The following is a 25,306-nucleotide window of genomic DNA, read 5'->3' on the forward strand; positions in this document are numbered from 1 at the left end:
TAATATTTTTCTCTGTTAACAGGTTGTATGTTCCGTGAGGACAGGGACCATGTCTGTTTTTCGTTACAGTTGTTTCCTCAACACTTTGCATCTAGTTTGCATGTGCTAGATGATTAATAAATACCAACAGCTGAATGAGTGAATCAATTGTATGAGCTCTAAATAACTTACTTGTAAATATTATTGGGTGACTTCAGATAGTGTTAGTTATCTACACAACAGCCATGCTTCCTCTTGGCCAGAAGAAGAGTAATTTTGTTTGAGTGGTTGTGTGCCTAGTTCCTGGAAATGAATCATAATGGTCTAAAGTAGTCATGGTGATTCCATTCCCTTTTGGCCAGATACCTGGTTTTCTACCTTTCTTACAGCCAGAAGTAGCCACAAGACACAGATCTGGGTAATGGGACAAGAGGAAAGGGGCGCTTGGGTGGCTCAGTTCGTTAAGCGACTGCCTTTGGCTCAGGTCATGATCTCAGAGTCCTGCATCAGGCTCCCAGCTCCACGGGAAGTCTGCTTCTCCCTCTGACCTTCTCCGCGCTCATGCTCTCTCTCACACACTCTCTTTCTCAAGTGAATAAGTAAAAGCTTAAAAAAAAAAGTGAGACAAGAGTATGTTGTCTGGAAGTTTTCTGGAAAAGATTTTGCTTCCTGTTAAAAGATAGGTGTTCACAAGAGAGAGTTTGCTTATGCTATCTCTTCTTTCCTCCTTGGAATGCTAACGTGAGGACTAATGCTTGAAGATCAACAGCCGTCTTGCAACCATAAAAAAAATCCTGTGAGAAAGGCCAGGAGAATACAAGAGATTCCAACTTACTGCCTTGACTTTTCTGAGCTGTTAGATGAACCCTGGAACTGGGTACCTGTACCTGTAGACTTCGTGATGAGTAGACAATAAATGTGTTTCTTTTTTTTTTTTTTTTAAAGATTTTATTTATTTATTTTACAGAGATCACAAATAGGCAGAGAGGCGGGGGGGTGGGGAGCAGGCTCCCCGCCGAGCTGGCTGCCCGTCGTGGGGCTCGATCCCAGGACCCCGAGATCATGACCAGAGCTGAAGGCAGAGGCTTAACCCACTGAGCCACCCAGGTGCCCCAACTATTTGTACTTTCTTACAGCTCTTACAGCTTAACAGATCTTGATACAGTAGTGCCAAAAATAGTGTTTCATTCTTTCAGCCTTGCCAAAATTTTTTATTTGGAATTTATTGCATTTGTTAATTTAAAATTTGTTAATTTCTCTGCTATTTGGGAAGCTTTGGGATTTTTTCCATGTAGTTTCTTCATATAAATCTGTAATGTGCATATGGAGGCTAAGCTTTCTTTTTTTTTTTTTTTTTCCCCCCCCCCCACCTCAGGAATTTTGTACATCAGGGTCCCTCTCTGGAATAATCAGTCTTTTCCCATACTCTTCATTTAACTAGTGACTCCGTAGATTACATACATGTTCCATCTTCAACAAGGTGTTTCCTGGCCACAATTCAAATCATACCATCTTAATTTTTATTATTCTTTCTTATAACATCTTATTCTTTAACTTTTTGTAACGTAAAATTATATTGCTGTGTAATTTTGAGACACTGGTTTAATGTTGATTCCTCCCATTCGAAGTCAATTCCGTGAGGGCAGAGACTAGATCTGTTTTATCTTATAGGCAATGTGAATAGTAAGTGCTCAGTAAACATTTGTCAGATGACTGGGTGGAAGAAAAGAAGACTGAAATCCTTAAATTTCTGCATCTTCCAGCTTCCTACCCCATCACCACCAACAATTTTTGGCAACGTGAGATATTCAGCTCTGGCACAGAGTCTGTTAAACTTGTTTAAAGGACATTGTTCCCGTTGGTCAGACTTTCCTTTTAGATTTTATAAGGGAAGTAGGGTAGTCACTTAGCATACTAACTGAGCAAGTTTCTTGTCAGTTTCTTTAGAAGAGTAATACGTATTTTGGACACTTTTTCTTGTCTTAGGATTTATTCTCCCTGAATTTTGCATTATCTTAAACTTTATTGACACTATTTTTATAATTTGACGTCAAGAGCCTCTGGTAGCAAATGTTTTTATTTTATGTTTTAGAACACTCTGGAAGCATGGAAATGATTCTTATTTTAGCAGGTTATTGTGCTTGGTTACTAGTCAGTCAGAATCTCTGAATCTTCTTTCTAAAGTAGTCTCAGGAGAGGCCATGTGAATTATTGACACAAGCTATTGACTTACAGTGGAGATGCTTTTAAATAAAATTTTCGAGTTTCAGCAGGCTGTAATCCAAGACTGTTGTTAATAGTTTTATTGTTTATAGGGAGAGTTACTCTGAACTTTTAGAATTATTGTAGACACTGAGTATGTGAGTGATAGTAAGGGAGAAAACTTGACTGGGATTTTGTTGATTTGGTTTTATTTCACAGCTTTCACAAAGCTTTTCCATATCATTTTAGGTAAGTCACTTAATTTGACATTTGGGTGATCATATAATCCATTTCCTAATTCAGGACGCTGTTGAGATCGATGAAAGTGGGTGTTGTTAAATAGTAATTCTGGGACGAGGGTCATAAGGCTGAACTGCCTTGGTCATCCTGTTTGGTACGATAGTCTGTGATAGCGATGTTACTCTGCACACCCTGGTGTCTTAAGACCTTCCAAAATGAAGGAGGCCTTCCTTCTCCTGACAAGGCTGTAGATTGTTTTGTTTGTGCAGATATAGGAATTGCCTCAAAGCCTCCATTTCCCTTTTATTCCTTACAGGATCCCTGCATCCTTCCTGTTTTCTGTTCAGAGGTGGGATTCTTCCATTTTCTCCATTGTTCTGGATCCCCAGTTTGCTGTGCTTTCATCAGGCATAGGAGATTGGGGTGGGGGTTTGGTGCAGTGAAAGTTTTTTCTACTTTAGGGTTGAGTCTCTGTGTGTGTGACTAATGGGCTATACTAAGGTGTGGAGGTAAGGCAAGGCTTCTACTTCTACTCTTTCACTTAATAGGGGAAACTGGATTCATGGTTATATCTAATCATAGTCTTATTTTATGTTGTTTAGACCTCTAGACAAAAGCTCCTAAATATTAATAGGAACATAAAAAAGCAATTAGACATTTCAGAACAGGAGATTTGTGCACTCTTGGGTTTTCTTCCTTTGTTGAAGCTTTGCAGCCTGTTCCTTGGAAGGGGCCATAGCCCAGCTTTACCTAGGTTAAGACAGCTAGTCTGGAAACTCAGCCCCCACGAGAGGGAAGAAAGATCAAATGCCAGTGTGATGTGGTCCTGAGCTTCATGGCACAGATTTTCCTGAGGGTTCTCTTTCTCTCCAACCATTTCCACTCCATTTTTAGGCCCTGCAAAAGACATCTGACATAACTTTCTTACTTGGTTCTCATACTAGTTGAATGAACTAGACATTGTTACCCCAGTATTACCAAAACCCTTGAGGCTTAGAGAACTTAAAATAAGTGGCCCCAGTTCACACAACAGATTTATATTTGAACTGTTTGTTTCCAGAATGTTTGTATTTTCCAGATTGTATCATGCCATATTGATTTGGTGGTAAAAGAGCAGCCTTGAAAAACTAGCAAATAATTTATATAGATACTTATTTTCTGTTATTAGCATCCTCTACAGTGTTTTATTTACCTCTGTGTAAGCTCTCATTCTCGTTGTCCCAGGGTTGGGTTATTTGGCTTTCTGTTTGGTTCTGTGCTTAAAAAAGTACAATTAGTGTGTAAATGCTTAAATAAATATGATTAGAGTGAATGATCATTACTTTGCATACAAAATGTATTCAATATTTGCTATTTGATCAGTAATTTGAGAGAATTTGTGCTTTGGTTTTGTATTTTGCTAGAATCTCTCTGGACCTGTTTTTTTCAACATTGCAGTGTCAGTTTTTTTTTCCTCCTAGAAATGCTGTACTGCAGGTTCTGCAATTTTAGAATGAGGAATATGAATTTTAAAAGATTCATGATCCTGTCAGTTAACTCAGAGCAGTGGTTTCCAGTCCACGTACTAGACAAACTGTGGGAGCCATAGAAAGAAAAGGCATATGAATCCCTATGTTTCTAATGTGCTTGTCATCTCATTTTTCAAACATATGCACATAGTATAGTGATGGGGAAAATACGCAGTGATAAAAAGCTACTGTGACTTATTAATGCTTTTAAGTAGTTTTGAATTATACGGTGGATGTTAAAAGTGTTAAAAGTGTTGCTGAGAGAGTAGATCTTGAAAATTCATCACAAGAGAAAATTCTTTTGTAACTATACATGAAGGTGGTTGTTAACTAACTAGACTTACTGTGGTGATCATTTTGCAATATCGAATTATTATGTTGTACCTGAAACTAATGTACTGTTATATGTCAGTTATACCTCAATAAAAAAAATAAAAATTAAAGTACTGTATTCCAGGCTGTTGTTATCATTAAAGGAATTAATAATACAAAGCATTTAAAATAGGACTGGAATTATAGAAAATGCTGTGGAAGATTAGCTGTTGTTATTACTGATTTTTGGGTGGAGAGCCTGGCATGATTAGGCACTCTGAGTATAGATTTTTGTTAGGAACTAACGATCCTTTGTCATTGGGTAGCCATTCATTCATTCAATATCAATCTTTAAAAAAAAAGTATAGGGGCACCTGGGTGGCTCAGTGGATTAAGCCGCTGCCTTCGGCTCAGGTCATGATCTCAGGGTCCTGGGATCGAGCCCCGCGGGCATCGGGCTCTCTGCTCCGCAGGGAGCCTGCTTCCTCCTCTCTCTCTGACTGCCTCTCTGCCTACTTGTGATCTCTCTCTGTCAAATAAATAAATAAAAATCTAAAAAAAAAATAAATAAATTTTAAAAAAAAGTATATGTCTGATCTTGTGAAGATTAGATGATTTTTCAAAGTTAAAATTTATTCTTAGACTGAAATAGGTTGGGAACCCCTGGTCAGGTCATAGTAATGCCAGAATGTGTCTACAGTGTTAACCATTATGTTTCTGTCTCTTGCATGGCTTCAGAGCACATTCCCAAGCCATGCATTTGGCAGAAACATGTCCTCTCATCACTCAGTGGACATTTAACTGTCCTAGGTCAGGCCAGCCTTGGCTTTTGCTCTTCTTTGTAAATAGAAGCAGTCAGTCAGTTCCACCTAGTTTACCGCTAATTGCCCTCTAATTTTGTCTATGTGCTGGACACTATCTTATTAGCAGGTAGATGTGAAAATAAATGATTAGATTGTACTTTGCATAGCATTCAATAAATATTTGCCAATACACTGATCATCAATTCAATGGAGTTTTTGGCTAGGGCTATAGTTTTATGATTTACTGCTGTCCCTTGGTTTTCTTACTTCTTTCCCCTCACAACTGGGTTTCTTTCCTGCTGCAGGATGCTTGTGTTTGAAGCTAAGTAATGTGAATTACTTCTGAGGGCTCAGGTTTGTCCCCCCACCCTTCTGGTTCCTGGTCCGCGGCTCATCAGCTCCCATGGGCGCTGAAGGGACTAACTACTCCTGGAGTGCTTACTGAGCTGACTGTTTTATGGGTTGTCTTATCTGGTACTCATCACAGTCCTATAGAACGAGGAAACATAAATGGTAAGTGGCCCAGCTAGGATTCGCAGTTAAGCACATTTTATTGACTCAACTGCCCCCAGACTCTGAGCTTTTCAACATTTCTCTAACTCTGCTGTTCCTATCCTCCTGCCTATTCCCTTCGCTATCAGGGCTGCACAATTATTTTTCCCAGCAGGACTTGTAATCTATGGGACTTTCCACTTTTTTATTGTGCCACACCTGTTTCATATCCTTGCTTCTTCCCTCCTTATCCAGCCCAGGCTTCTTGTTCACTGCTTAATGCCATCTCATTGGTCTGCTTCAGACCAGTCTAGTTCTCAGTCCTAATGATTTCCCTGCTCTGCTTTGTTGATGTGCTTTCATTAGTGGAATTGACTAACAGTGTAAGGAAGAAACAAGGCAAGCATCTGTACACCTGGCTTCCCACTGGATATTTTTGCCGGTGATTCAGCAATACTGCGTCTGTAACCAATGTATGTTGAACTAGTATGACCTATGGGATATAGGTCACACACATTCCCCCCACCAGTACTTCTTGAGGATTGTGTTTAGTGGCCTAATCATCCCCTGCTTCGGCTGAAAACTTACTTCCCTCATGCACTTCTTCTGCAAAGAACCCTATGATTAGAAAAGGCGGTGCTGTGTATATGGCTTTTTCCTCCTGCTGTAGGTATCCTTTTCCCCTGAGCTGATAACTTTACTAGGCTATTACTGTTGATCACTGCATTGTAATTTTCCTGGAGCATGGTCCGCTCTTGATTTGCAGACTCAAATATGTCTTAGTTCTAGGAGGGAGGTTTTTCTGTGATGTTTTCAAATATTTTCCTGTTGTTATTGTTGTTGTTGTTAGGAGTGCCAATAATGTGAAGTAGATCTTTTGTCTTATGTGTCTGACATTTTCTTTCTGGTCATTTTTGTATTTTTACTCATTTATGTTTCCTTTTGTAGGACTTCTCAGACCTGGCCTCCCTGTCCCTGACAGGGTTTTTATTCGTGTTTATTTAACATCTTGTTACCTCTAGCTCATTTTTTATGAGTTTTGTTTTTCTCTCCTATTTCTTGAGCTATACCAAGTCACTTTTTATCTTCTGTTATTTTGTAACATTTTTTAAAAAAGTCTTTTGTATATCTTCCTTGACCCTCACTAAGACCAGTTTTTATCTTATTTTTTAAGTTTATTTCTTTTTTAAAAGTATAATGTATTACTTGTTTCAGGGGTAGAGGTCTGTGATTCTTTAGTCTTACACAATTCACAGCACTAACCATAGCACATACCCTCCCTAAAGTTTATTTCTAATTCCTTGGTTTGGGGAAGCAGTTTGGTCTGAACACTTTCTTCGTTTCTTAACCCACTGAGCCTCCCAGGCGCCCCTACTTTCTTTGTTTCTTAGAGCAGTTTCTCTTTGGTGAACATTTTCTTTTTTTCTTTATATTTTAAATTTTGTTTTTATTCATTAGTTTCTTTGGATAGTTTCTGGTTTGTTTCTCTTCTGATAGTTACTTGTGTCTGGATGAAGGCAGTGTCTCTGCCAAAGAACAGCCGCTCTGCAGCCTCAATTCAGGGCTGGTTATTTCCTTGACTGAGCCCACTTCAGTTTTGGATGTTCTGGACAGTGTACTTTGTGTTAAAATCTCTGTATTTTACAGTGCGGTGAGTGCTGGTTCGTTTGTTTCCCTTCATCTTTTTTTTTTTTAAGATTTTTTTTTATTATTTATTTATTTGACAGAGAGAGAGATCACAATTAGGCAGAGAGGCAGGCAGAGAGAGAGGAGGAAGCAGACTCCCCGCGGAGCAGAGAGCCCGATGCGGGGCTCGATCCCAGGACCCTGAGATCATGACCTGAGCCGAAGGCAGCAGCTTAATCCACTGAGCCACCCAGGCGCCCCTGTTTCCCTTCATCTTAACCCTGCCTCATCATGGCAGTGACCCACAGGTAGGTTCTAGATGTTAAAGATGGTTGTGTGTCTTTGCTGTTCCTTCTCCTTCCTTCAGCTCCACTTCCCCCTGAGTTCCAGGGTCATGTTTATAACATGTACATATGTCATTCTATTGCTCCACTAAGAATACTGGCCTAATTTTCCTGTAGGATGAAGATCAGGACCTTTCGCTCCTCAGAATGTGGCTTGGAACTCCCTTTCTCCTGTTCATCACTACTCCCTCCTTTGCTCCCCTGCACTTCCTCATCCTGAGCTCCCAGGTCTCTCAGGGTCTTCACACTCTTATGCCTCTGATCCTGTACACGTGTGGTCTCTCCACAATGTGGAAATTCGCCATCGAGATCACGGGTGTGCTGGTCCACGTTTAATAAACAATGTTTATGGGAGGAGTGCCTGTTGTAGTGTTTGGCTGGGGTTGGTGTATTTGTACATGTATACCCAATTTCAGGCCACTGTCAAAAAGCCACCAAATGCAGAATTGAGAAGAGATGTGCCCAGTCTTTGATGATGTTAGCCACCAACCACTGAGAGTTCACTCTTTGTGAAATCTTTTCTGTTCTTCCTCTGTGTAGAGTTAGTCATTTCCTTCACTGCCCTCCAATAACCATTTAGTCTTGAGTTCTGGGTGGGAACTTCTATATCTCTTTCTCTGGTTGTCTGGGAATCTGTGAGCTCCTTGAGGGGTATGACCAATTCTTAGTTACAGTGCCAGATACTCAGTAAGCCTTTAAATAGCCACGTCAGGGTATCAGTGATATTGGTTGTAATGTTTCAGATGGGAGCATGTAGATGGATCTTTGTAGACCTGTTGTTTCTAATGAAAAAAATAAGCCAATGATGTTTGTGTATTATTTTCTTATATACCTTTATTTCTCTATAATATGCTTTTTATTTTGGTCACAATAATAATTGTACAAAATGGCCTGTTAGTTGCGGGATTTAACAGGCGTATAAATCAAGTAGAAAACTGGATGAGATTTTTTTCCTGTTAACTATAGTTATTTATAAATTGATGTTTATATGTTATTTTCTTACACATGTCCTATCTCATATTGGTCATGATAATAATTATACAAAACTGTCTAAATGTTGCTAGATTTAATAGGTCTATAAATCAAGCAGAAAACTGGCTGAGTTTTTCTTTTTTCCTGTCAGTAAGTTACAGTTGTTTGTGAATTGATTATACATCTCAGCTTTCCTGTCATTTAGTTGTAAAAGTGTTTGATCCAGATTTCCTGTATCAGTCTTCTAATTTAGCACAATTTACTGCTTAGTAACCAATCATTGAGTCCCCTTTGCGACCTGGTCAGATGATGAAAACCCCAGAATTTTAAAGGGTATTACAGTTCATAGTACATAAAAGAATAAGAAATGAACCTATGTTATTATCATTCTTACTGTTTTTTCTCTTTAATACATTTCTATTAGTTTTAAGGTTTAGACATTGGGAATGTTGCATAGGACATAAAGTCAGTATTTAGCAGAAATATTTTGTATCTTACCCTCTTCTCTGTCCAGTTTCCCCATTCCCCCCAAAGGGAACCACTATCCGAAGATAGCTTTCTAGTGTTTTTTGATTGGCTTGTCTGTGAATTTTTGCTCTCAGGCTTTGAGAGTTTTCTGATTCATGAAGAGGAAATATTTCAGGGGCATGATTTATTAGAAACTTCACGACCAGAGATCAAAACATAGGTGGGGCAAGGGAAATAAAACCTGATTAATTGAACATCCACTTTGTGCTATGCCCTTTCCATACATTTGCATTTGCACTTTGCGTTTTTATGAGAACTCTGACTCTGATGGCACTATTCCCATCTAATAGATAAATAAATTAAGGCATACAGAGTGTGTGATTTACTGCAGTGTTGAAGCAAAAATTTCAACCTAAGGCCATAAGACCCTAAAACCACAGGGGTCTGCTTGTTCTAGGATTTGGATTCCTTCTTTGCCCCTTAGCTAGGCATTCCGTTCTCCTCTGGGAATAGCGCTGAAGCAGTTGAACCATTCTTTGCTCTGACATTCAGATCCATCAATTCTGTCTTTTTTATAATTAGGCATCACTGGCAATTTTGTGAAACAAGTAAGCTATGATCCTTCTCCACAAGTTGGCCATGAGAGATCTTTGTTACAGGCTTCAGGAAAGTATGGACATTGTAATATGGCTCTGAAGCTTTGAGAAATAATTTATTGAATGTGTCTTGTGCGTGAGGAGATGAGTTACAGGATGCCTCTCTTCTTGATTGCCCAAGGCCCATTTGGATTGCTCAGAGGTTGACACAGCTCTCATTTTCGAATACCTGCTATACTCCTGTTTTACATGTAATTCATGGTAATCTTGGTAGAACCCTGATGAGATGGAGTGAGTGCCAGTTAACCTCTGGGAAAAGAGGCTGAAAGAATGTCCTCAGTGGGCCAGGGCTCTATAGCTAGCTAACAGTGGAATGGGGATTCATTCGAACTCTAGTCCACCTGTATGTAAGCTCAGACTCTCTCCTCTCCCATGAGTTTCCTCCCACTCATCCTTCTTTCTAGGAGAGAGACCGGCATTTGAGTCATCTGAGCAAACTCAGAGGTCAGATCTGTCTTTATCTGAACTTGTTCCCCACTGGTTGTTCCCAGATCACATTACCTGACATTGCAGATGGATAACCTCTTGGTTTTGTTAACCCACTGGTTCTCTGGCCTCATATTATGCATCTGAGAACCTTTACAAACTACCAGTATTCTCTTCCACTCACATCAAGTCCATCATAAATCCTAAGCAGGGGGCCCAGTAATAATATATTTAAAAAGTATCAGGGGTCTAATGTGTCGCCAGGAGGAGGACCACTTCATCAGCCTCAAGTCAGACAGCTGTGTTAAAGAGCAGGTGGGCTCCATCCATGTTTATTGCCCTCGTGCAGGTGTGGCATTGCCATTTCTTACCAGCACGTAGTGGGGAATCCCTGAATTTAATAGGATGATGTAAATATGTCCTCACATCCCAGTGGTCCAGGAACAACTTACATGACTGTGGGCTAGGTGTATTCAAAGTTTCCTTTGGTGTGCTCGCTTCGGCAGCACATATACAAAGTTTCCTTTGGTAAGTCCCTTTTACAAGAGGGAGAACCTAGTTTTAAGCAAAGATAAATCCTGTGCTTGAATTTTGCCTCCCTTAAGCAGATTTTAGAATTGATCCTGTCCATAATCTTGAAATACGTGACAGTTAACATTACACCAAGACTTCCTGCTGCCCCATTTAACCACTCTTCTTGTGATATATGTGGCTTATTCTTTCAACCCCCACAGCAAATCAATAAAGCAAAATCTAGTTTTGCATTTACAAAAACCTGAATTTATATCTTATCAGCTGTCATTGAACTGGTTTTAGCAAAACTTTCTATAGAAGATGTGAAAGATGTGAAGATAATTTCAGGAGTCGAGAGTGGCCAGTATTGCTTCTTATTTTTTGGCAAAATAGTTTTATTAAATGCCATTTTGACTGATCTCAGCAATTAATTAAAAATGAAATTTTTACATGAAGAGATATTTGTAATAAGAACGATTTTATGGAGAAATTGAGATAATTTTAAAAATGATTATCTAAAAGTGCTCATAGCCTTCCCAGAGCTATATGCTAGTTGAGGTTAAAATGATACAGATCATCTTCTGGAACCTAAAGCCAAAAAAAAAAAAAAAAGGAAATATGTAGGTTGGCTGCTAGGTATTTGATGCAATCCAAGGCTGGGTTAAACAACCCTTGACAATTTGAGAACCTGTTTGAGAACTCTTGGCGTTAGCACCTGTGGAGTTTGTGAGCTCTTGGTCTGGAGCAGTGGCTCTTGGTCTAGGCTGCGCATTACAGTCTCCAGGAGCTTGTGAAACTTAATGTCAGGTCTCCTCCTACAGCAGTCAAATAAAAATCTCATGATGGCACCTTGACGCAGATCTTTTTTTTTTTTTAAGATTTATTTTTTTGACAGATAGAGATTACAAGTAGGCAGAGAGGCAGGCAGAGAGAGAGAGAGAGGAGGAAGCAGATCCCTGCTGAGCAGAGAGCCCGATGTGGGGCTTGATCCCAGGACCCTGGGATCATGACCTGAGCCGAAGGCAGAGGCTTTAACCCGCTGAGACACCCAGGCACCCTGACGCAGATCTTTTTAAGCAGCTTTCCTGGTAATTCAGTCAAGATTGAGAGCCACCGGAGCTTAGTGCTGCCACCTATAGGTGTGACAGATGAAGACAGTCATTGCCCATTACCGATTTTGGAATTTTGTGAGGCTGACCTGAAATGTTTGAGGGCAAAGACATTTTCTTATTCTGTTTCTTAGCACCTCTTCTAAAGGCATAGTAAATATTTGTAAATTAGTTTTATTTCTTTTAAAGTATTCCATATTTCAAGTTGTTCTCTGGATAAAACTGATTATTTCCTCCAGATAAGCATGGCCCTATGTGCACACTTATTAAAATGAAGACACCCACCTCCCACCCCACACATGCCAAAAAAGCAAAATAAAACAAAAAACCTAAAACAGAACCCAAAAACAAATCCAGGAGATTTTAGGAGACTTAGAGCAGGGAGGTCATGAAGGCCTAGTGTGTTGGGAGTGACTGGCTGGTAGAACAGGAGGTATTCCTTCCTGATTAAGAGATGTCTGTCTGTCCAGAAACTCTGCATGGCTTTGGGAGAACCCTGAAGAATCTCTGTGATCTGTGTATTCCTGTCTCTATAACAGGCAGCACAGAAACAAATACATGTTATTGTTATATTTTCAAATAAAATCTGTGCTTCTCAAATGCATGCTCAGTATACTCCTGAATCAACTTTAGAATACCGTAATGAGAAAGCATTTATCCTCTTGTGATGTTTAAGCCTAATACCTACAAAAGCTACTGTGTAATTAACTTTGCCTTTTTGTTATTCATTGATCATATGGTGGCTGCAAAGCAGGATAAACGCACAGGTAGTGGATTTAGTTTGATGTAACTCAAAGCTTTTTGCATTTGTAGACAAGGGCTGGCTCACAATACTTTCTTTAGATTAGTTGATATCTGTCACATGTAGATATTCGACTTTTTTGGAAGACTTCAACCAAAACATTAAATGAAGTTGTAATTAGAATTGCAAAGTGGTTTGCTTTTAAAACAAGCTGAATTGACCCAGGAGGTTTTAGAATGACTGTACTTTTTAGTTACATTTTCCTTGTTTTTTAAAAATTTATTTATGTATTTATTTATTAAATGTATTTATTTATTATTAAGTGTAATTGATATACAGTGTTATATTAGTTTCACACATGCAGTCTAATAATTTAACAGTTTGCCAGTGCTCATCAGTTACATTTTTAAGGAGAAGGAAATAGATACCAATTCCAAATGCGTTGTCATAGATCCTTTTTTTTTTTAGTTACAACAAACATCTTTTATTTACCAGAAAGGTACAAACTGGAAAGCAAAGAAAAATGTGATAAAAGTTGTTAAAGTTAAGGAATTCTGATTTCCAAATGCCTTATACATTTGTACTTTAAAGTCAGATTATTTCCCAAGTAATCTCTGTAGAGTAGGAAAGGTGCTAGCCATATTGAAGCTAAACTTTGTTTTTATGAGGTAGCACATTATCAGAAATACCATGTTTAGAAGTGAGTATATTTAGGATATGAAAGATATGCATGGGCTTTTTTATTGAATTTCTGTGTATTGGAACTTATTCATGATACAGAAGAACACTGGTGTTTTTTCCTTGCTTAGCATTATTTCAGTATTTCTTTCAATAAAATCCCAGCATCACATTTTCAGTTTTTATGCCTAGACCCTCATTTTGAGGAATATCCTTGTGTCTCACCCATTGTGGATATCTCCCTGTAATAAACGAGACAAGTTTGAACTCAGTAGGTACTTGTGAGTTGGTATCTTGTATCCTGTTTGGACTAGAACTCTAATCTTTTAAAAGAATTTTTCCTTAAAGTTATACTTTATCTGTAACTAATCTAAATTATAATTTAAAGTAAAGCCGCCATCAGTTGCTGACATTTTCCAGCTCTTGCAGTATGACCCTAAAGTGGGTGAAGTACTGAACCTAGCCCTGGAGTGTCAGCCTTCAGCCTGCTCTGCCCCAGCTGTGTGATCTGGGATCAGGTTACTTTTTCCTACTTAACTCTCTTCAGTCCAAAATGGAACCAAAATCATCTGTTTTCTCCCTACTTCTGGGGACAGTCTGTAGAAATTAGGAGTGTATTCTCACTATTTTGTGCCATAAACTAAGTATTTGTTCCCCTCACTCCCCAGTTCCCATGTTGCAGTCCTAACTCCCAAAGTGGTGGGGCCTTTGGGAGGTGATTGGGTCATGAGGGCGGAGCCCTCATCTTTAGGATTAGTGCCTAATAAAAGGGCCCCCAGGGAGCTCTGCTCCTCCTTGTGAGGGCCTATTTAGCCAGAGCGATTCCATCCGGTTAAACAGTGATTTTGTTGTTCATGCAGTAAAACTTAAACTGACCCTGCCCTGCCCCCCGCCCCACCCCCCTCCCGGAACTTAAAAGCAAGTCCGGGAAACCAGTCCTAGGTAACAAAGCCCAAATACAAGGGCGGGTCGGGCCAGGTGGAGACATCCAATCAGTGGGGGCGCATACTGTCTCCCTAGCTACCAAAGAGTGTGGATCCTGCCTTTTGGGTGCCAATTCTGACCAAGGTGATAGGCTAGTTGAGATGTCTACTAGGGTAAATTATAATTCAATTGGCCACCCGTGTGTGACCTAGCATGACTGTGCAGCTTTCTCTGTGTGTTAACAATCTCATTGGTCACCTGTGTGTGGCCAGGCCCAACCACATGGCCTTTGCTCTATACAAGTTAGTCTGTAACTGTAAGGCAGGGAGGGGTCGTTGTAAGAGGCAACCCCAGACGGTCGGTTTGATTCTTGATGCTTGGCATGAAATAAAGCTTTGCTTGACCTTCACTTTGTATCAGTCTCTCTCCTTTGATCACAGACCTATCGTTGGGGGACCTTTCACTACTGTCATGTGAGGACACAGTGAAAAGATGGCTGTCTGAACTGGGAAGTGGGCACCAGATCTGCCAGCACCTTGACCCGGGACTAGCCTCTAGGACTGTGCGAAATAAATGTCTGTTGTTTGGAAGCCACCAGGTCTATGGTATTTTGTTACAGCAGCTCCAAGTAAGCACTGCTTCGGTTTTCCGTTAAAAAGAGCGTGTGCAGGGAGGGCTTGGTGTCACTGCCCACTGAACTGGGTGAATGAGATCTGACAGGTGCGCAGGTTTTAGTTTTTTGCTTGTTTGTTTTTTGTTGTTCCTTTTTATTTGTGGATAACTTCACATGGTATTGTAACATCTGAAGCTTATGCTTTTATCAAAATATGGTAAAATGAAGTGTTTTTACAAGGTCTTTTACTAAAGATGGTAGTGGCATACTTTATTTGAAAGAAGCGTAATTTTAATTACTGAAATGTGTTTGGGCAGAAATGTCGCTATGCAATGAATGTTTTGACATGTGTGGATTTAAAATACGTTCCTTAGCCTGATCTTCTGTAACTATTCAACCTCACTGGGCTTTTCTTCATTAAGGCTGAAAAAAAATCAAAACCTGATGTCAGAAGGGTAATTTCCATATTTGACTCTTAATTAATTTGATATGAGAATGCAGTCTTTTTTTTCCCCCCCAACGCCAAGCACTTCAACTCATTCCAGCAATAGAGGTTCTATTTTTCTCTCTCTGAAAGAAATGGGATGGGAAGGAAATTGCCTAGACAGTTTGGCTCCCATTATGTATAGAGGACAATAGTGCCTTCCAGCCTCCTGCAGGAGGCCTTACATGCACTAGAGGACAGTGGCTTCAGCACGGGTTCATGGCCTTCCTGCCTTGGCTCAGCTCAGAGGTCTTGGGTAGCTCCTTGAAAGGGAACTTGTGTCATAACAAAACCAGCCTGAGACCTGCTGGTAGCAAGCCACTTGGGTTGAAAAGGTGATGAAGGTGGAGAAGACAGTGGGATGACAAAACATGTGTAAATGGGTGAATGAGGTGCCAGGCAGAGGTGTCCCAAGCACTTAAGCGAGAGAGACCCCGAGGGGTCACTGTTCAGAGTTCCCCCTCAGTCCTGTCTTTTGAAAGCCGAGGTGTTTTCACTGCCCCCACCCGAGAGCTGTCAGTGGGGCAGTGACAGTGTTGTGGTGCATGGCAGCGACTGTGTCTCCTGGGAAGAGGATCATCCCCCAGTTAGAAGCGGGCCATTGCTGCTCTGAGTCTGAGTGGCTTGTGTGCCCTTTGCAGGAATCATGACCTCCTACCCTCAAGTGGAAGCTGCTGCACTTGTGATGACACTATCTTGATTACCCATGTGAATAGTGGCCCGCGAGAACACAGCTAGTTAAAATGCACCGTAGTTCAGAAACAGCGTTTAAGCCCATTTCTTCCTCTACCAAGAAGTAACAAAATTAATTGCTCTTTCTGTTCCTGCCCACTCAGAAGTTGTTGCTTCAAGAAATGAAATGACAAAAAGGCAGGTGATTTAGAGGGAGAAGGAGAAGTGCCTAGGATAATATATGGACCGTTGTCTAACTTCCCCGTTGGAATAGATTTGGGTGTCAGTTAAATGCTTTGCTTGGGGTTTCAAGTTTAATGAGACAGCTGCAAAACGCACTGAAATCAGTTTCTAGAACATGATAAGCCCTTTCCACCTGGAAGCTTTGGTTCTTTAGTTCCCTCTATTTGGAAACTGTTTCTTTTTGAATGGTTTAATCTTTCTAATCTTGACTTAAACATTACTTCCTCAGACAGGACTTCCCTGGCTGCTCTTCTTTATTTAAAAATCAAGTCTCTACTCTATTTTTTAGGTTTCTGTCTATCTCTACTTAAATGATTAGTTTCCCTCGCAGTTATCCCTGATAACCAGCACAGTGCCAGTCCCATAGTAGGAGCTCAGCAGCGAACATAGGTTGAATGAATGAATGAAAATGCTGTGATTGCTTCAGAAAAAGACACTTATTATCCAGAACTCTATTCAGTGGACACTCTGTGATGATGGAAGTGTTTTATATCTGCACTGTGGAGTATGGCAGCCACCACCTGCCTATGGCTCTTGAGCACTTGAAATGGGGCTGGTGCAACTGAGGAACTAAATTTTTAACTGTAATTAATTTAAATTTAGGTAGCCACATGTGATTAGTGGCTGCTGTATTAGCACAGATCTAGAGGATGTGCTTTCATCAGCCTTTGACATTTATTTATTTTTTAAAAAATTTATTTGTGTATTAGAGGGAAGAGTGTGTGCATGTGTGTGCATGAGCTTGGGGATGTGGGGAAAAGGGGTGGAGGGAAAGTGAGAAGCAGACTTCCCTGCTGAGCAGGAAGTCTGCTGGCAGGGCTGATCCCAGGATGCTGGGACCATGACCTGAGCCTAAGACAGACTCTTAACCTACTGAGGCACCTAGGCTCCTTCGACATTTAAAAAAATTAATATTTAATACTGTCCCATTAAATAGGTGGTTTTTGAAGCTGAAAAGGCCTTCTAAAAGCAGGACATGTGCACAGTTCATTTTACAAAATATAATGAATGTGCTTTATGGTTTACTTGAGATATAGAAGAAGAGGCTTATGTCCTTAGCAACATTCTGTGATTCAGTATTAAAATTACATTTTCTTCTATTTATTGTTTTTGTATTATTTCAATTGTATTGTATCAGTTGGCTGGAGCCTTCCTGGGGTTTAGTTTGAGGGAGGACTCATCCCGGAATCAGGGTTGGGTTTTTGCTTTCAAGCCTGCTGTAAGGTTCCTGTGCCAGGCTATCCATTGTCAGCCGCTGTTATGCAACAGCTGCCTTAAGACTACTCAGCGTGAATCCATCTTGGAGGTTAAAGCTTTTCAAGTGGATTTAAAAGAATTTTAATAGGATTAAAAAGAAGAAGAATTAGTGGATTAAATTTAAGTATTATATTAGTACTTTCCAAATGAAGGTAGGATTAAAGAAAGAATTATCAGGGTAAACTTTACGATTAATAGGTTTAAAGCACCAGATTTAAACTCATGATTAATAAACTGATGTTTTATTTAAATTGTCTTTTTTATTGAAGTACAGTTGACATACAATATTGTATTAGTTTCAGGTGTGTAGCATAGTGATTCAACATTATATGCATTATGAATTTATCACAATAAATCTGGCTACCATCTGTCACCATACAAAGTTGTTACATATTATTAACTACATTCCCCATGGTGTACATTGTATTCTCGTGCCTTATTTATTTTATAACTGAGAGTTTGTACCTTTTAATCCCCTACCCCTACTTTGCCCATTCCCCCACCCATGTTCCCCGTGGCAACCACCTCATTGTTCTTGTTGTTTCTATGGGTCTATTTAGTTTTGCTTGTTCTTTTGTTTTCTGGATTCTGTGTGTAAGTGAAGTTGCATGCTAATTTGTCTTTCTTTGTCTGACTGATTTCACTTAGCATAATACCTTCTAGGTTCATCCAATCACAGATGACAAGATTGCATTCTTTTTTATGGCTAATAATTCAGAAACTACATCTTCTTTATCCATTCATCTATCAATGGACCTTATCCATTCACTGTTGACAGACACTTGCTTCCATAACTTGATTATTGTAAATAATGTTGCAATGAACATAGGGATGCAGATGTTTTTTTGAGTCAGTGTTTTCATTTTCTTTGGGTAAATACCCAGAAGTGGAATTGCTGGATTATATTGTAGTTCTACTTTTAATTTTTTGAGGGTCTTTCATACTGTTTTCCATAGTGGCTGCACCATTTTTCTTTTCTACCAACAGTACATGAGGGATATTTTTATCCACATCCTCATCAATACTTGGTACTTCTTATCTTTTTGATAATGCCATCCTGAGAGGTGCGAGGTGATTTTTCACTGTGGTTTTGATTTGCATTTCCCTGACAATTAGTGATATTAAGCATCTTTTTATGTGTGTTGGCCATCTGTATGTCTCCTTGGAGGAATGTCTATTCAGGCCCTCTGAATTTTTTTTTTTTCCCTTCAAATTTTTTTTCCTGATACTGAGTTGTGTGAGTTTTTTGTAAATTTTAGATATTAATCCCTCATCAGAATATCATTCCCAGGGACTCCTGCGTGGCTCAGTGGGTTGAGCAGCTGCCTTCAGCTCAGGTCAGGATCCCAGCGTTCTGGGATCAAGTCCCACATCAGGCTCCTTGCTCGGCAGGGAGCCTGTTTCTCCCTCTGCCTCTGCCTGCCACTCGTCTGCCTGTGTTCACTTGCTCTCCCCCCCCAACTCTCTGACAAATAAATAAATAAAATCTTTAAAAAAAAAAAAAAAAGAATATCATTCCCAAGTATCTTCTGTTCAGTAGGTTGCTTTTTCATTTTGTTGATGGTTTCTTTTACTATGCAAAAGCTTTTTAGCGTGATGTAGTCCAGGAATTTATTTTTGTTTGTGTTGTCCTTGATTAAGGAGACCTATCCAAAAAGTGCTGATCAGACTGATGTTCAAAAGCTTACTGCCTATGTTTTCTTCTAGATGTTTTATGGCTCCTGGTCTTATGTTTAAGTCTTTAATCCATTTTGAATTTATTTTTTGTGTAGGGTTTAAGAAAGTAGTCCAGTATAATTCTTTGGCATGTAGCTGTCCTATTTCTCATCACCATTTATTGATGAGATTGTCTTTTCCCTGTTGTATGGTCTTACCTCCTTTGTCATAGATTAATTAGACCAAATGGGTTTATTTCTGGACTCTCTTCTGTTGGTCTGTGTGTGTCAAAACCATACTATTTTGATTATTAGAGTTTTGTAGTGCTGTTCAAAATCAAGGATTGTGATACCTCCAGCTTTGCTCTTCTTTCCCAAAATTGCTTTGGTTTTGGAGATCTTTTATAGTTTCATACAAATTTTAGGATTCTTTGTTCGAGTTCAGTGAAAAAATGCGTTGGCATTTTGATAATAATTGCATTGAATCTGTAGATTGCTTTGGGTTATATGGACATTTTAACAACATTAATTCTTCCAATTCATGAGCAAGGTCTATCTTTCCATTTATTTGAGTCTTCTTCAGTTTCTTTCTTTCTTTTTTTTTTTTAAAGATTTTATTTATTTATTTGACAGACAGAGATCACAAGTAGGCAGAGAGGCAGGCAGAGAGAGAGGGGGAAGCAGGCTGCCCGCTGAGCAGAGAGCCCCATTCGAGGCTTGATCCCAGGACCCTGGGATCATGACCTGAGCTGAAGGCAGAGGCTTTAACCCACTGAGCCACCCAGATGCCCCTCTTCTTCAGTTTCTTTCATCAGGGTTTTATAGTTTTCGTAGTACAGGTCTTTCACCTACTTGTTGAAATTTATTTCTAGGCTTTTAAATTCTTTTTGATAAACTGTAAATGGGATTTTTTAAAAAAAATTCTCTTTCTGATAGTTCATTATTAGTGTAGAAATGTAACAGCTTTCTGTATATTTTGTATTCTGCAACTTTAGTGAATTCATTCTAATTGTTATTTGGTGGAGACTTTAGAAATTTTAAATAAAGTATCATATTGTCTACAAATAGTGATAGTTTTTTTTTTTTTCTTTTCCACTTTGGATGGCTTCTATATCTTTTTTTTTTTTTAAGATTTTATTTATTTATTTGACACACAAACACACACACACACACACACACACACACACAGATCACAAGTAGGCAGAGAGGCAGGCAGAGAGAAAGGGGGAAGCAGGCTCCCTGCTGAGCAGAGAGCCCAATGCAATGTGGGGCAGAATCCCAGGACCCTGACACCATGACCTGAACCAAAGGCAGAGGCTTAACCCACTGAGCCACCTATGTGCCCCCTATATCTTCTTTTCGTTTGATTACTGTGGCTAGGACTTCTAATACTATATTGAATGAAAATGGTAAGAGTGGGCATCCTTGTTTTGTTCCTGACCTTAGCTTTAAGCTTTAAGCTTTTCACTATTGAGCATGATGTTAGCTGTGGGTTTGTCATATATGAGCTTTATTATGTTGAGGTTTGTTCCCTCTCTACTCACTTTGTTGAGAGATTTTTTTTTCATAAATAGATGTTGAATTTTATCAGATGCTTTTTCTGTATCTTCTGAGATGATCATGTAATTTTAGTTTTTAAAATTTTTTTTATTTTTTTAAAGATTTTATTTATTTGACACAGAGAGCGAGCACAGGCAGGCAGAGAGGCAGACAGAGAGAGAGGGGGAAGCAGGCTCCCTGCTGAGCAGAGAGCCTGATGAGGGGCTCGATCCCAGGACCCTGGGATCATGACCTGAGCTGAAGGCAGAGGCTTAACCACTGAGCCACCCAGGCACCCCTAATTTTATTTTTTTTAATGTGGTATATCATGTTGATTCATTTGCATTTATTGAACCATTTTTGCACCCCTGGAATAAATCCCACTTGATTGTGGTATATGATTCTTTTAATGTGTTATTGAATTTGGTTTACTAATTTTTTTTTGAGGATTTTTATGGTAGTGTCCATCAAGGATATTAGTCTGTAATTTTTTTTTTGTGGTGTCTTTGTCTGGTTTTTGTATGAGGATAATGATGGCCTTTTCTATAGAATGAGTTTGGGTGTTCCTTCTTGTTCAATTTTTTGTAGTAGTTTGAGGATAGGTATTAACTCTTCTTTAAATGTTTGGTTGAGGGGCGCCTGGGTGGCTCAGTGGGTTAAGCCTCTGCCTTCAGCTCAGGTTATGATCTCAGGGTCCTGGGATCGAGTCCCGCATTGGGCTCTCTGCTCCGCAGGGAGCCTGCTTTCTCCTCTCTCTCTCTCTCTGCCTGCCTCTCTGCCTACTTGTGATCTCTGTCTGTCAAATAAATAAATAAAATCTTTAAAAAAAAAATAAATGTTTGGTTGAATACTCCTGTAAGGCTATCTGGCCCTGGACTTTTATTTGTTGGAAATGCTTTTGTTAGTGATTTAATTTCATTACTAGTAATTTGTTCAGATTTTCTATTTCTTTTTGATTCAGTCTTGGAAGACTCTATGTTTCAATTAATTTACTTATTCTAGGTTGTCCTATATGTTAATGTTTAATTGTTTTTTGTTTTAGTTTTGTTTTTTTAGAGAGAGAGAGAGAGAGTGTACAACATGCATGAGTACATGAAAAGGGGCAGAGGGAGAGGGAGAGAGGGAATCTGAAGCAGTTTCCTTACCCAGCATGGAGCCAAAGCGGGGCTCAATTTCATGACCTGTGCTGAAATCAAGAGTCCAATGCTTAACCAAATGAGCCAATCAGAAGCTCCTAACATATAATTGTTTGTAGTAGTTCCTTATGATCCTTTGTATTTCTTTGGTATTGGTTGTAATTTCTCTTTCATTTCCTTTTATTATTATTATTTTTTACTTTTTTAAGAACTTTTTTTAAGGTTTTATTTATTCATTGGACAGAAAGAGAGCACAAGCCGGGGGAGCAGCAGGCAGAGGGAGAGGGAGAAGCAGTCTCCCCGCTAAGTAGGGAGTCTGAAGGCAGACGCTTAACCAACCGAGACACTCAGGCACCCCTCTTTCATTTCTGATTGTATCAATTTGGGCCCTCTTTTTTTTTTTCTTGATGAGTCTGCCAAAGGCTTATCAATTTTATTTTTTCAAATAGCCAGCTTTTAGATTCACTGATCTTTTCTATTTTAATTTTTTTTAAGTCTCTAGTTCATTTATTTCTACTCTGATTTCTGTTATTTCCTTCCTTCTACTAACTTTGGGCTTTATATTTTCTTTTTTTTTTTCCTAGTTCCTTTAAGTGTAAAATTAGTCATTTGAGATTTTTGTTTGTTTCTTTTTTTTTTTTTCAATTTTATGTATTTGACAGAAATCACAACTAGGCAGAGAGGCAGTCAGAGAGAGAGGAGGAAGCAGGATCCCTGTGGAGCAGAGAGCCGGATGTGGGGCTACATCCCAGGACCCTGGGATCATGACCTGAGCGGAAGGCAGAGGCTTTAACCCACTGAGCCACCCAGGCGCCCCGAGATTTTTGTTTCTTGAGGTGGGCCTCTATTGCTATAAACTTTCCTTTTAGTACTGCTTTTGCTGCATGCCATAGACTTTGGACTATTGTGTTTCCATTTTCATAGGTCTTAAGGTCTTTTTATTTCCTGTTTGAATTCTCCATTGACCCTTTGGTTTTTTAGTATCATGTTGCCTACCCATCGTGTGTTTTTTCCAGTTTTCTTCTTGTAATTGACTTCTAGTTTCATATCATTGTGGTCTGAAAAGATCTTGATTTGATTTCAGTTTTCTTAAATTTATTGAGTCTTGTTTTGTACCCTCACATATGATCTATCCTGGAGAATGTTTTATGTGCACTTGAAAAAACTATATTCCTGCTGCTTTTGGATGGAGTACTCTTTGTGTATCTTTTAAGTCCATCTGGTCTAACTGTCCTATAAGGCCACTGTTGTTACTAACTTTTCTGACTGGATAATCTGTTGATGTAAGTGGGGTGTTAGAATCCCCTAATATTATTGTGTTACTGTCAACTTCTCTTTTAATATCTGTAACTTCTCTCTTACTGTCAACTTCTCTTATTATGCTTCATTTATTTAGGTGCCCCTATGTTGAATGCATAGATATTTACAAAAAATTTTTTTTTTTTAAAGATCTTATTTATTTATTTGAAAGACAGAAATTACAAGTAGGAGGAGAGGCAGGCAGAGAGAGAGAGGAGGAAGCAGGCTCCCTGCTGAGCAGAGAGCCCGATTCCAGAGAGCAGGGCTCGATTCCAGGACTCTGGGATCATGACCTGAGCCGAAGGCAGAGGCTTTAACCCACTGAGCCACCCAGGTGCCCCTAGATATTTACAAATATTTTTATCCTCTTATTGGATTGCCTCCTTTATTATTATGGAATGCCCATCTTTGTCTCTTATCACAGTCTTTGTTTTAAAGATTATTTTATGTGATATGTTGCTACCCCAGATTTCTTTTCATTTCTGTTTTCATGGGATATCTTTGCACTTCCCTTCAATTTGAGTCTGTGTGTGTCTCTGAAGTGAGTCTCTTGTGGGCAGCATGCAAGTGGGCCTTGCTTTCTTACCATTTTGTCACCCTTTGTCTTTTGATTGGACCACTTAGTCCATTTACATTTTAAATAATTATTTATAGATATGTATTTATTGCCATTTTGGTGGTAATTTTTTGCTTGTTCTTTTGGTTATTTTGTTCCTTCTTCTCTTGCTCTTTTCCCTTGTCATTTGGTCTGTCATTTGACTTTCCTTAGTGTTCTGTTTTATATTCCTTTCTCATTTTTTGTTTATCTATTATAGATTTGGTTTGTTGTTACCATGGGTTATATATAACATTCTGCATACATAACAGTCTATTTTAAGTTGATGGTTACTTAAGTTCAAATGTTTTCTTTTTTTTTTTTTCATAGTTTAACTTTTTTTTTAAATTCGTTTATTTGTTTATTTACAGCATAACAGTGTTCATTGTTTTGGCATCACACCCAGTGCTCCATGCAGTACGTGCCCTCCCTATTACCCACCACCTGGTTCCTCAACCTCCCCAAATATTTTCTAAAAACACTACATTTTCATATCACCCTAAACCCCATGTTTTATGTTTTTGTCATCATTACATCTTATTTTGAATAGCCCTTGACAAATTATTTTAAGTCTAGATCATTTTACTGCTTTTGTCTTTTATTTTCTTAGTCGTTCTGTGGGGGGTTGATCTACTACCTTTACTATATTTTTACCTTTACCAGTGAGATTTTTCTTTCATAATTTTATTTTTAGTTATGGCCTTTATTGTTTTTTAATTTAAAGAAGTCCCCTAAACGTTATTTGAAAGATTGGATGGTGTCGATGAACTCCTTTAGCTTTTGCTTGTCTGGGAAAATCCTTACCTTTACTTTAATGCTAAGTGTTAACATTGCTGGGTAGAATATTCTCGGTTCTAAGATTTTTCATTTCAGCACATTGTATACAGTGTGACACTCCTTTTTGGCCTGGAAAGTTTCTGTGAAAAATCAGCTGATAGTCTTATGGGACTTACCTTATATATAACTAGTTGTTTTTTCTCTCGCTGCTTTTAAGATTTTCTTAACTTGTTGACACTTTGATTATAATATGTCTTGGTGTGGGTCTCTTTGAGTTCATCTTGTTTGGGACTCTCCGTACCTCTTAGACTTGAATGTTTGTCCCTTTGCCAGCTTAGGGAAATTTTCAGGCATTATTACTTCAAATAGGTTTTTTTTGTCCTTTTCTTTTTCTCTTCTGCTTCTGGGATCCCTGTAATGCAAATGTTGGTGTGCTCAGTGTTGTCTGGAGATCCCTTAAACTACTCTCATTTTAAAAAAATATTTTTTTCTTTTTGCTTCTCCAATTGGGTGATTCCCACTACCTTGTCTTCCAGATCACTGATGTGTTCATCTGCTTCATCTAATCTGCTCTTTTCTTCCTATGTATTTTTCATTTCAATGATGGTGTTCTTCAGCTCTGATTGACTCTTTTTTATATATTTTTTTATTTCTTTGTTGAAGTTCTCACTTTGTTTTTCTGTTCTTCTCCCAAGTTTGGTGACCATCTTTATGATCATTACTTTGAACTTTTTATTTCCTAGATTGCTTATCTTCATTTCATTTCGTTCTTTTTCTGAGTTTTTGTCTTGTTCTTTTGTCTGCAACATGTTCCTCCTATTCCTCTTTTGCCTGATTCTCTGTTTGTTTCTATGTATTAGATTAATCAATTATATCTCCTAGTCTTGAAGGAGTGCTGTTATACAGAAGGTGATCAGAGGGACCCAGCACCACAAAACCCCTGTGGTCAAATGAGCCAGGTGCCACAGGAGTGTCCCCTGTGTGGGCTGCATGCATCCTCCTATTGTGGCTGTATTGCAACTGGTAAGGACTTCTAGGTGTG

General features: G+C 39.0%; 1 protein-coding gene across 7 annotated transcripts in view; it reads left to right on the forward strand.

The window, feature by feature from the left end:
* The window catches only part of FARS2 (phenylalanyl-tRNA synthetase 2, mitochondrial), a 546,789-nt gene that overhangs the window by 10,571 nt on the left and 510,912 nt on the right, over positions 1-25,306 (forward strand). The window contains exon 1 of one of the 7 annotated variants that reach the window (XM_046006560.1): positions 7,374-7,470. The exons of the other annotated variants lie outside the window; for them this stretch is intronic. The gene's annotated coding sequence lies outside the window, so the exon portion shown is untranslated. Of the gene's footprint in view, positions 1-7,373; positions 7,471-25,306 lie in introns of those variants that run through there. 7 annotated transcript variants of the gene reach the window in all.

Source organism: Meles meles, chromosome 5 (assembly GCF_922984935.1).
Source record: "Meles meles chromosome 5, mMelMel3.1 paternal haplotype, whole genome shotgun sequence".
NCBI lineage: Eukaryota > Metazoa > Chordata > Mammalia > Carnivora > Mustelidae > Meles > Meles meles.